The following is a 12466-nucleotide window of genomic DNA, read 5'->3' on the forward strand; positions in this document are numbered from 1 at the left end:
ACATTACACTACATATGATATTTCAACAATTATTATTATTATTATTATACATAACACATGATGACTAGAAGAGCAAATACATCGAAACCATGTAAAGATATACATTTGATCATGGAAATAAATATAAAAGCATTATGTAAAGATGTATTTTCATATGCGTGTATACACACACGCATTTATATTTCTATTGAAATCAATGGTATTATTTGCAGATACCGTCTTTTTGTTTAGACTCTAAATCAGTCTATACTTCTTTTTCTCCTCAGGTAAGCTTTTCAGGAATAAAGAAAAATTATTCCTGAGAAGCTTGCCTGTAGAGAAAAGTATAGACTGATTCAGTCTAAACAAAAAAGGTTTCTCCAAATACTGTCATTGACTTCAATAGGAATTGTAAAAGAGAAAAATGTACTTATATATATATATATATATATATATATATATATATATATATATATATATATATATAAAATATATATATTTGTATGTATATATATATATATATATATATATATATAATAATATATATATAAAATATATACACATATATTTATATATATATATATATATATATATATATATATATATATATATATATATATATATATCACACACACACACACACATATATATATATATATATATATATATATATATATATATGTGTGTGTGTGTGTATCACTTATACACACATGACATTTGTTAGTCTCAAATATTGAGCCACAAACGCCTCGATTTCAAAATCAAAGGCCAAGGTTAGAATCCTGGATGAGGCAAAAGCGCTTAACAATTGTACTTCATTTTGAGTGAAAGTTATTTCTAAGTTATAGTGAAATCGACACTTAGCGACTGATACATATGCAACATGTATATTCTCTATGCCGAGATCAGAGTACATATGAATATACATAAAAAATGTTAGCAAGGACAGGACAAGGAAGCCCAACCTCATTAAATTGTAGGACCGAGGATGAATGCCTAATATAACAAATCTTGGCTTTATGTTTTTCCTTAATACCAGTTAGGACCAGATAAACTAAACTCCTTGAAAGCGTTTAAGCATTCAAAGCTTGAGACTCATATTCTTGCCAGATCGTCTTATGAAACTGGTTTCGATTACATTTCATTCCAACTTATTGGAATAAATAGCTTTTGGCAGATGTCAACTGATAACCAGATTATTTTCAGATGTGTGCGTTGAGGACCCTTTTTCAAACAAAGGGCACTAAATGTTAATGCTGCATCAACTGCATTCAGTTTGTATCCAGTTTTCCATCTTTTATGGCTGTTCTTTCTGTGTTGCTGTATTCCGTCAGTAACTCGCCTATGTTGGTCAGTCTTTCACAAATGGAGAGGTAAATGTTCTCTTAATAAAAAATATAAAACATGCAACCTGCAAAGCAACTTCTATGTGTTTACGAGGAGTCTTGAGCCTGTATTGAAATATGGATTTGGACATCTGGAGGTTTTTATCCCATGAGATGTTACTTAGGTAGGATGCTCTCTCATTTCTAGGCAACGTTCTGCTCAGACACTGCTGTGCATGATTACGGTAAGGCAAGAGTAGAGCAGATTAATCTATAACGGTGAGTCTTGTTCCAGATACACAAGGTGGTCGGCTGGTGATAGGTGGGTTGCAGATGCCTTCTTGCCGCTAACTGGCAGAGAATAAAACCTCGTGTTCTGATTGGCTGGAGAGATTTCCATGTAAGTCAAAACCTCAGCTTCGATGGTCACGTTGTTGGTCTCGCTGAGCGGTGGGATGGTGTTGCTTGCTTGGTGTGATGACTCAGCCACTGGTATTTCTCAGCGAATATTTTGGTTGGTCGAGAGTTGTCTATCGATTTCCCGGGCGCTCTGGTATTGCTTACGCCTGGGAATGCTGGTTCTACCATCTCTCCCGATGTTGGAGTCATTTTCAGATGCGAATCTTTTTATGTCCTGGTTAAATGGGCGTCTGATGTTGGTGGGAAGGAGGAACATTTCCTGTTCTGTGTTCTGGGAAAGTTTTTTCCTATTGGACTGGGAGCGTCCCGAGCAGCCGTAGTCATCTCAGTTCCTTCCGGGGCCCTTTCGATTATTCCTGTATTTTTTGCAATGGTCTTTACGATGTTGTTGATTCGGTGTGCCTCTCACTTGTGGCTTTTTATAGCCTCTACTTGTGCGTGACAGGGAATCATCTTTGCTAGTTTCATTGCAGTCATACCTACTGATGGGACATTTGAATAAGTATACTGCATTGGTATGGTTCAGGGGATCCCTTGATGGTGGAGTTGGGGTGCTTTTCACAATCAGGTCTTTGGTATGGCTATTTCGGTTATTTATAGTGAAATTCAACATTTTATTAACATCAGTGGTAGGGACGTTCTCAGTTGTGGGTTATGGCTGCTCGCTGATGTAACACGGGTCCAAGCTCTTCAGATTTTCTTGTTCACCAGCTTATTTGAGCAACATTTTGGAAATACGGCCCATTTCTTGGCGGTTTCCTGCCACAAGGGCCATTGGTTAAAGCTCTCCTTACGAAAGCCTTAATGGTAGCCTCTTATAGGTACTCATTGCCCCCGTTGAGGCCGAGGCCGAGGTTGGTCTTTTTTATGTAAACGTGTTTTTAAGCCAACACAACACTGGTCTGAGAGAAGAGAACGACGAGGAAGTGGGGTTGTTCGCTGCTACAGAATTCAATTGCGAATTTCAGAACGCTACAGTACGTTTGGCGAGCTGCTCGATTTCATGGACGTCATCAATTTGTTTTAAAGTTTCGTCCACAAAATCCGTCTGTCCAAGATACGTGGACGAAACCCCGTATGGTGCATAGACGCAATTCGCATTTACTTTACAATCGCATTTAATTTCCCGCTATTGTTTTTATAAACATGAACGAATATTGTAGTGTTATCCTTTGCATGTCTTATACCTTTTTATGCTGCTTTTCTCTTCTCCATAGTTTTCCAGTTTAACAGATAGAAAAATTGTCACATGACCTGATGGGATTTGATAAATACATTTTCTTAGTGTTATTGGGAGAGTTTTTTGAATGATTGTTTAATTGGATTGTTGTTCCTAAATGCCCATTTAACTCTTAAGTTTTTAAGTAAATTGAAAATATCTTAGAAGTATCAGAGGAAGTGAAAATTTCCGCTACACGTAGCAGAGAATGAGAATGTTTCGAGTTGGTCGAGAAGAGGCTGTGTGGAGAGACTGGGTTGATTCAGGCGCTCGGCGTCCTTGGTGAGGAGTGGGGGAGCCTCTGGGGTCCCTACATTTATCTGAAGAGAAGATACCTCATCACTGCCCCAAAGCAATCTCTTCAGTAGGTTTTAGCTTTTGTGTATTCCATGTGATGATGTTGGAAAACGACTGCAGTACTAATTTTTTTTATATATTGTTAATTTAACCTGGTTTCTTGGTGCAGTAATATTAGAACTTTGCAGACGCTCATATGTCAGCCCCTGCTCCCTGGGGTATATCATTATCGTTTGCTGTAATTATCCTCGACCTCCCCGTCTGGGTGTTGGCTTGCAGATCTCCAATATTTGTAAACGAATGTTTTCTGCTTTAAATGTTCTTACTTATTTATGGTTATTATTTGGGCTCATGATTGCCGAAGAAAGTCCGCGGTGTCCGTTGAAAGATACTCTCACTCAGAATGTATCGCGTCAGAGTCAAAATATTGCTGTTATTTTTCGTCGAAGAGAACTAAGCTGTATAGAGACATGAGCGACCAATCTAGGTAAAAACGGATTAGGCCGGGTAAACTAAGCCGCCTTTGCTTCTCAATTTTGACGGCTATTGGTCCCCCTAGCACAGTCAAGTACAACGTCCCACTTTTCTGGTACTAGTTCCATCTCTCTCTCTCTCTCTCTCTCTCTCAGTTCGGCCTGTTAAGAAGCAAGAGCCCGTGCCGGCACAAGGCCAGCTTAATTCTTTTTATGATGGAGAGACTAAGACGAGCAAGAATACCCAACTCTGGCTGTGAAAAGATAATAGAAAAATAATGAAAATGATAAAAGGTAGTAGATAGTAAAAGATTATATAATGATAAAAGAAGGGAAAATTTATAAAATTTATTTACAAATGAGGATGCCTCCTCAGGTGATGGAAGACTTGCTTCTGAGAGAGAGAGAGAGAGAGAGAGAGAGAGAGAGAGAGAGAGAGAGAGAGAGAGAGAGAGAGAGAGAGAGAATATATGTCCGAGGACTCACAACAGACTCAGACATTAAATTGACATTGTTTTTCCTTCGTGAAACATTTATAAACCTTGTCCACGATTTCCCTGGGTGAAGCAGAGAGAAGAAATTCGAGAACCTAAGCGGGCATTGTGGCTGGCTATTTCAATGATGTACGCTTATGAGAGGTATCCATTATATAGGGTGCTGAGTGACTTAAATATCTATACCGTTGCCAGATATACACAGAGATGAAAGGACTCTTGTCTCAGCTTGATGTGAATTTTATGGCTTTTGAATGACACGAGTGAAATCCTAATCTCATGAGCTGAAAGACAGTCTCTCTAAGGATGCGATCCCAATGCCTAAGGTAAGAAGAAAGTAATGAGAGAAAGTAAGACGAACGTTATCTGAAGTAGAGAGCGAAAGAGATTGACTTGACAAACAGGAAGCGCCTAAAAGGTTGTAAAGGTCTTTTGTTATTCAAAATGCCCTTTCCACTCATGACATTACACGTTTTATGTACAGCGTATGTTCACATCGTTCACTATAGAAAGGATCTATCTCGCGTTTTTTAAAAAATCACTTTATTGAGAAAAACGCGATTGAAAATTGACAACATTCAAACATTCACAACTCTGTTAGTTTTCAAGATATTTTAAAAATATTTGTTGCATATTAATCCTTGACGTCTCTACTTTCAATCACAAACATTGTTTTGGAAATCAAATCCCCCCCGACCCCACTTTAGGGGGCTTTTCCACATGTACTGCTTTGCCAATAAGATTTAAATTATTTAAAAGGCCCAAAAACAGTTTCCAAAAGCCTAATAGCTATGTAATAAAGCTTGGACAGTAACCCCTCAAGCAAGGGTGCGTTCCCAACCTCCCCACACCCCCATTAGGGGGGCTCCCCCACCCCCGGGACCCCACTTTTTCGTTTCTTGCACTTAAAACATCTTCAAGAAGCCCTTTGGCTATTATAACAAAGCTTGGACAGTTACCCCGCAATAAAGATGCTCCCCTCCACCCATCCCCCATCCCCCTTAGGGGTTCCCCTCCCCTGGAACCGAGTGTTTCGTATCATAACCAAAAAATTAATGAAAATTATCATAATCAAAGACAACATTATAATAATAAAGATTTTCAATAATAATAGAAGACAATACACATTTTTGCATAATATAAAAATATTAAAAAACAATATAATAAAAGTTTCATTTACCTTATTATTGCAGGCTTGTCTGCAAGACTCTGGGCTCTTTCATATTCGAGTAGTAACCGTTGTCGTCGTAGTCCAAAGAAAGTCCGTAAGATTAGTCCATTTTCGTTCCAGGTCGTCAGTTTGTAGGGCTGTAGGTGACTGTTAGACTGTTACAGTTGCTAGTAACTAGAAGAGGAAGGAATGAACCTTACATCTTCATATTCCTCTAGAAGGTGGTCGTCTGGTGAGGGCTCATCAGGCTCATCTCCATTGGGTGATGCTGCAAGAGCCTTTTGCCTCTCAATAAGTTCTAATAATCACTTAGCACTGTAGCAACCAAATAATTTTGACACAGGTGTTCAGTGTCTTGTAGCTTCTGCTTTTGAATCATTATATCGTGTATGTATTTGTTATTGACAGGAGCACTGAGGTCCAACTCCCTTGCCCGCCTATCCTTCCGACCTGGAACAAGACTGACTTTAAGGGCATCTTCGTCGCTCATACCATACTCTGCTTTGAGGAGGTACTCTGTTGGGTAATCCTTAGTCACAATAATAGAGGCTGCATTACTGAACTGCTTACCTGTAGTAGCGCGCTTCATCACTTTCTTACTAGTAAACATTTGTTCATAATCTTTAAAGTCTTCGCGCTGCATTATGACTGTTGGGAACTTTATTTTACGGTTCTGTGATCCAATGACCCTATAGTAATCATTGATGCTCCTCATGAAGAGCCCAGAGTTAGCAATAGCCGTCTCAATAACCCCAAACGCACGATCGCACGCCATATAGGAGTGTCCAGACACCCCTGTCACGGGAGAAAATAGGATCTTCAAGCTCAACATCAAAAGAGGCATCATCTACCTCAAACCTCTTCACTAGACCCAGCCCCAGAGTCCTGTGAGGATTGACCACTTATTATTATAGAAGCACTTTCCCTAAGTCTATGACAACAGAATCACTACTAGTAGGCTTATCACCTTTTCTTTCACTGTCGAGTCACTGTCTGCAGTCTCTATAGTAGTTTCAAAGCGGCTGCTAGTATAATCAGGATCATCAGGGTCTGATTCACTGCTGCTTGGAATATATTCCTCCTCTACGTCCTCCATGAACAGCTGGGAATGCACAGCACTTTTTCTGAGAGATTGCTTTCCATGCCAAAACACATCATCATCGTCGTCAGAATCTCTGATAACTGTTTTTCTGGGGTTTTAAAGGAAAGCTTTTATTTGCCTTACTTTGAACTGTTACTGACGAACCGTAAAATGCCTTCACTTTGCTCTTTTTCCCTTTAGGTGTTAGTGTAATCACAACATCCCCATGATGTTGTGGAACATCGGTTCCACTTCCCGATAAAGATGCACTAATATTGGCAGTATCACGCACTGTTACACCTTTTTTTCCCCCACTACCACTCCTTCGAGTGTTCTTCTCCATTATTTTGAACAGTAGAGCACAAAAAAATATGAAGTTTTCACTGAAAAACACCAAAAACACAGACGACCGGTATAAGCGTGACTCTGTTCTCGACTATAAACAAACCGGACTCTTGTGATTGGCTGAGAGCGAGCGTGAATGCTCTTTGCTGACTGGCTGCGTGGCAGATAGATCCCTAGTATGCAGGCGCGTTCGCAAGGCCACTGCACTATAGAAAGGCTAACTTGACATAGATCCTTAGTATATGGTTATTCGGCCGAGTCCAAATTCTGTATACGAAGGATTATTTCAATTTGGCGAGAAGGTTTTATACCCAATGCTACTTCTGGGGATTTTCGACCAACTTGCAGATTGAATTTGTGTCTGAAATTTTGTAGGAAGAAAGTTCAATACTTGCTCCATCGAGAACCCTGATAAAAAAAAGCTCCTTTCTATAGTGAACGACTCATTTATTATCTGTTCCACCATTTTGATCTGCGGCTTATTTATAGTGATCATCTTTATAAATCTCTGTCATAATTCTGCTTAATCTTAAGCCCTTTGTTAGCCGAACCGGTTGAGCTTCAGACTGTCGCTCGATGGACCGGAGTTCAATTCCCGCGGCCGGCTGATGAAGAGTTAGAGGAATGTATTTCTGGTGATAGAAATTCATCGCTCTAATGTGGTTCTGATTCCACAATAAGCCGTAGGTCCCGTTGCTAAGTAACCAATTGGTTCTTAGCCACGTAAAATAAATCCTTCGGGCCAGAGGAGAGCTGTTAATCAGCTCAGTGGTCTCTAAAACTAAGGTATACTTACTTTTTTTCTGCTTAATCTTACAATGAAAGTAAATCTCTATAATTGTATACTTGAAAAGCGAACCTTGTTGCCGACCGGAATACCCTAATAACTTTTCACCTGTTTCTCCGACGGCTTTTCGTTTTACTTCTTCAAGTTGTCAACAGTTCAGTCTCACCTTCATATACATATATACTGTACATATTGCATATGTATGTATATGTATATATATGTATATATATATATATATATATATATACAGTATATATATATATATATATATATATATATATATATATATATATATATATATGTAATATACATACATATTTATATATATGCACACATACATTTATATACATATATATGTAGTATACATACATATTTATATATATATATATATACAGACATACATTTATGTAAATATATGTAATATATATAGATATCTATATAATATATATAATTTATATATATGTATATATAAGTATATATATATTTACATATATGTATAAATATATTCATATACGAATGTCTTTTCCTGTAATACTACAGTGTAATATGAATATAAGAAGGCCCATAAAACACTATTTAAACGTTGAAACCATATATTTCGGGCACTTGCTTCTGTGCCCCTGTTCACTGGTGGAATATGGACAGATGAAATGTTACAAGGGTATACATACAAAACATAAAGGTGTGGCCTTAAGTCTCCGATGGTATGAAGGTGACCGTTTCCTAAGGAGGAGAATGACCAATTCCCTAGTGGTTTTTGGCCTCATTAGCTCCCGTTTGGCAACGGATCTGGAGGTCGCGTTTGTTGGGCCATCTTCTTCAGGAGCGGTCTGAGGATTAAAGCGTCGATGTCGTCCGATTTCCAATGTCCTCCTGACAGGTTCATATTGTTGGTTTGATTGATGATAGCAGATTCCAGCATCTTTCTTTTGTACGGACAGCTACTTTTGAAAACCAACTCCGCCCCACTCCAGTTTATGACATATCCTGTATTTCTGATATGCAGGAAAATCCCCGAACTCTCGGAAGCGTAACATACTGATCTTTTGTGCTCTGTTATTCTTTGCAAGAGCGATCTACCTGTCTCTCCTACGTAAATGTCATTTCAATTGCTACACGGTATCTTGTAAACTCCGGCTTCTTCCCCTTTGTTATTTAAGTATACGTTAATGAGCGAACTCCCAATGGATTTGGGATAATGGAAATGAAGGGATTGTTAGACCTGAGTTGTTTGGTGGCTTTTTGGATGTTTTCGTCGTACGGAAGCTTTATTTTGTTGTTGAAATCTATTTGTCTGTTGTGAGTGGGACCTCTATAGTATATTTTATTCGCTTTGTTAATAGTCCTCTCGATAATGTGTGTTGGATAGAGCAGTTGTGTTAGGTGTTGGCGGATCGTGTTGAATTCTTTATCTAGGTACTCATTTGAACATATCCTAAGTCCTCTGAGGAATAAGTTGCACCCTACCATGATTTTTACGGAGACGTCGTGGTAGCTTAAGAAATGAATGTAGGAAACAGCGAAGGTGGGTTTTCTATATACTGTAAATGCATATCTGTTCTGTTTTCTTATGATCAGTACATCTAGGAACGGCAGTTTTCCGTCCTTTTCCCATTCCGTTTTAAATTTTATGGTCGGAACTAGCGAATTTAGCCTATTAAAAAATTCATTAAAGTCCCCCCAGCTATTGTCCCAGAAAGTAAAGATATCATCATATTACGGGGTTTGATAGCCGACAAAAGTTCTGTTTCGAAATATTCCATGTACAAGTTTACTAGAAGGGGTGATAGGGGACTTCCCATGCTACAGCCAAATTTTTGTTTGTAAAAATTACCATTGAAAGAAAACACGTTGTTAGTTACACAGAGGTTGATAAGTTTTAAAGTTTTATCTATGCCAAGAGGAAAATGGTCTTCATATGGTTGTAACTTCCTCTCTAAGAAAGACAACACGTCGGCAATCGGGACTTTAGTAAATAATGACTCGACGTCTAGGCTGAGCAATTTGATGTTGTTTGAGGGGATGTTTAAACTATTAAATTTTTGTATAAAATCCTCTGCATGTTTGACGTGGGAGGATGAGAAGGTTCCTAGAAAGGGTGATAACAGGTCTGTGAGCCATTTTGATAATTTGTACATGAAAGAGCCCCTGCTAGATATTATGGGGCGTAAAGGAATCCCATCTTTATGTGTTTTCGGGAGGCCGTAAAAATAGGGGAGAGAGGGGTTGGTTACCTTGAATGTCTCTAGTAGTTCTATGTCCTTCTTATTGCCCCCTATGGTTCTGACTGATTTGTTAAATTGAGCAGCAATATTTGTTGTGGGATCTTTCGTTAATTTGTCATAGGTCTCCGCATCGTTTAGAAGTTCTTGAACTTTATTGATGTATGTCTCCTTGTCTAAGACAAGGGGACCATGCCGATCTCTTAGCCCAGCATCTTATGACTTTTGGGGGGGAGAAAGCCGTTAGGGACAGAAGGGCTAGCTAGGACTATAATTGGGCTGCTATGCTGACCATAAGACCTATTTACATTCAACCTTTCTGCTGGTTGAAATTGCATTTCAGATCTATCGATGTACTGGGACCCCATGCTTGAAACTGAATGGGAGACGCATCACGCCCTGCCTGGACACACACACTCATATATATATATATATATATATGCAATAGGGAGATCACTACAGATGGTAAAGAAAGAGGGAGGGAAAGGAAGATAATGGAGTCAGATGTAGAAGAAAAGAGAACGAGGATAATCGGGATTATTACCAATGAAACAGCACGTGACATTCTGGGTGAGAGTGCCTTTCAGCGGCCACCACCAGTTGGTTTGACTATTGTAAGTGCCCGTTAAGATACGAAATAATTAATATTGTTAAGGCAATACTGAAAGTTAAATGTCAGGAATAAAAAGTGTATGATAGCCTCTGTCATAATGAAATCTGTTATTAAGCGGTAGTACAAGCGAGACTTTTGTGTTATAGGCTTCATTTTGCTGTTACCACAAAAATTGATATTTATCCGTTCTTAATGCAACGTCTGGCTCTGTATCAGGATACTTTAATTTCTTGCCTGCATTCTTAGTTACATTAATTCTGTCATCACAAGTCTAAGGCTACATACAGGTAACTGACTTGCAGAACACGGATGAGAAAACTGAATTCTTTACTTTCTTGCTGTAGCCAGAATAAAGATTTACGCATGGTAAGTTTGTTGTATAGTAAATTTAAACCCATAATTGCATCTATGTATTTGGTAATGTAACAGTGTAGGCCAAAGTCAATTTCATAGTAAATTTTATTGATGGTAACTGTCCATTTAATCTGCCAAAGAAATTGTCTACGTTTTCGTTTCCAGTCCAGTTACACATTGCCGTCAACATACCCAAACAATATTACAAGTCGTAGAATAATTTTTATATCCTGCCATTAAATCACTATTAATGTCTGGATTATCTAATATATTTATCAAGCTTACATTGCTCCTTATATTAGAACTAGAAATGGTACCAAGCAGTAAACTGAGCATATCAATCAGAACCGACAAAGTAAATATCTGGCTCGGAAGGAAAATTTACATATGGCAAAGGAACGAGGAAATTATCAATTAGATTTAATTGGCACATGGTAACACTATGGTGGGAGTGCTCTAATTATTATCACAGAACTAATTTTTTCATTTGAGCTTGGAACAAGTCATGAGGGGCAAATGTGTGTGCTAGGCTGGGGGAAACAAAGGGGCTTTGCTTTAGGAGAATGAAAAGTTGGAAATACTGAAAATGGAGAGAAATTCACGAGAAGAGACAGGATATTGGCTTCATTGCAACTTCAGACATACCTTATTGCATCTGTGCATGGAGCTCGCTTGCAAAAGACGAATTTCGGCTGCAGAAGTTTCGATACCTGGCCAGCATAAGAGGCAAAAAGACTGCACTAATTGTGTGCATTCCCGGTCTTCCCCAGAGTGTGTGTCCAGTCAGGTCGCGATGCATCTCCCATTCGATTTCAAATGTTGGGGCCCCAGTACATCGGTCGACCTGAAAGAGCAATAACAGCCAGCAAAAAGGTCGAAGGGAAATAGGTCTTGTAGCTAAGGCTACTAGGGTCAGCATAGCAGCCCAATTACGGTCCTGGCTGGTCCTTCTGTCCCTAACGACTTTTTGTCCCCCATATCATACGATGCTGGGGCTAAGACGTCGGCATGGTTCCCCCAAAATCAGATGATATATGGGTAGGATGTCTACCTAGGTCCAGCCCCTAGTGGAGTCTCCTCTGGCCGCCATTAAATTTTATTTCCTAGCTAACGGGCTGAAGGGACAAATTTTCTAAATACGCAAAAAAAAATATATATATACATATATATTTATATATATGTGTATATATATATATATATATACATATATATATATATATATATATATATATATATATATATATATATATATATATATATATATATATATATATATATATATATATATATATATATATATATGTGAACATCAGGAATTGAAAATGAGAATGTTTCAAGTTGGTCGAGAATAGACTGAGTGTTGCTTCAGGGGCTCGGCATCCTTGGTGAGGAGGAGGAGGAGGAGGAGGAGGAGGAGGAGCCTCTGGGGTCACTACATTCATCTGGCCTCTCCTCTAAGAAACAAGGGGTGGAAATTGAATGTAAATTAAAGGAAACATTTTTAAGCTGTTAAGACGATTTTTTTACGTAATATATGCGGTGTAAGGTGAGATGAAGGGTTAAGCAATGTGAAGGTACATAGAATTGTAATTCTAATAGCCACAATACCCTCTTAACTTCTCGAATTCTTCACGCTTTTTTTGGATATGCTTGTAACTACGAAGTCGTAAGACCCAAACGCCAGAA

This window comes from Macrobrachium rosenbergii, chromosome 36, assembly GCF_040412425.1.
Source record: "Macrobrachium rosenbergii isolate ZJJX-2024 chromosome 36, ASM4041242v1, whole genome shotgun sequence".
Classification (NCBI taxonomy): domain Eukaryota; kingdom Metazoa; phylum Arthropoda; class Malacostraca; order Decapoda; family Palaemonidae; genus Macrobrachium; species Macrobrachium rosenbergii.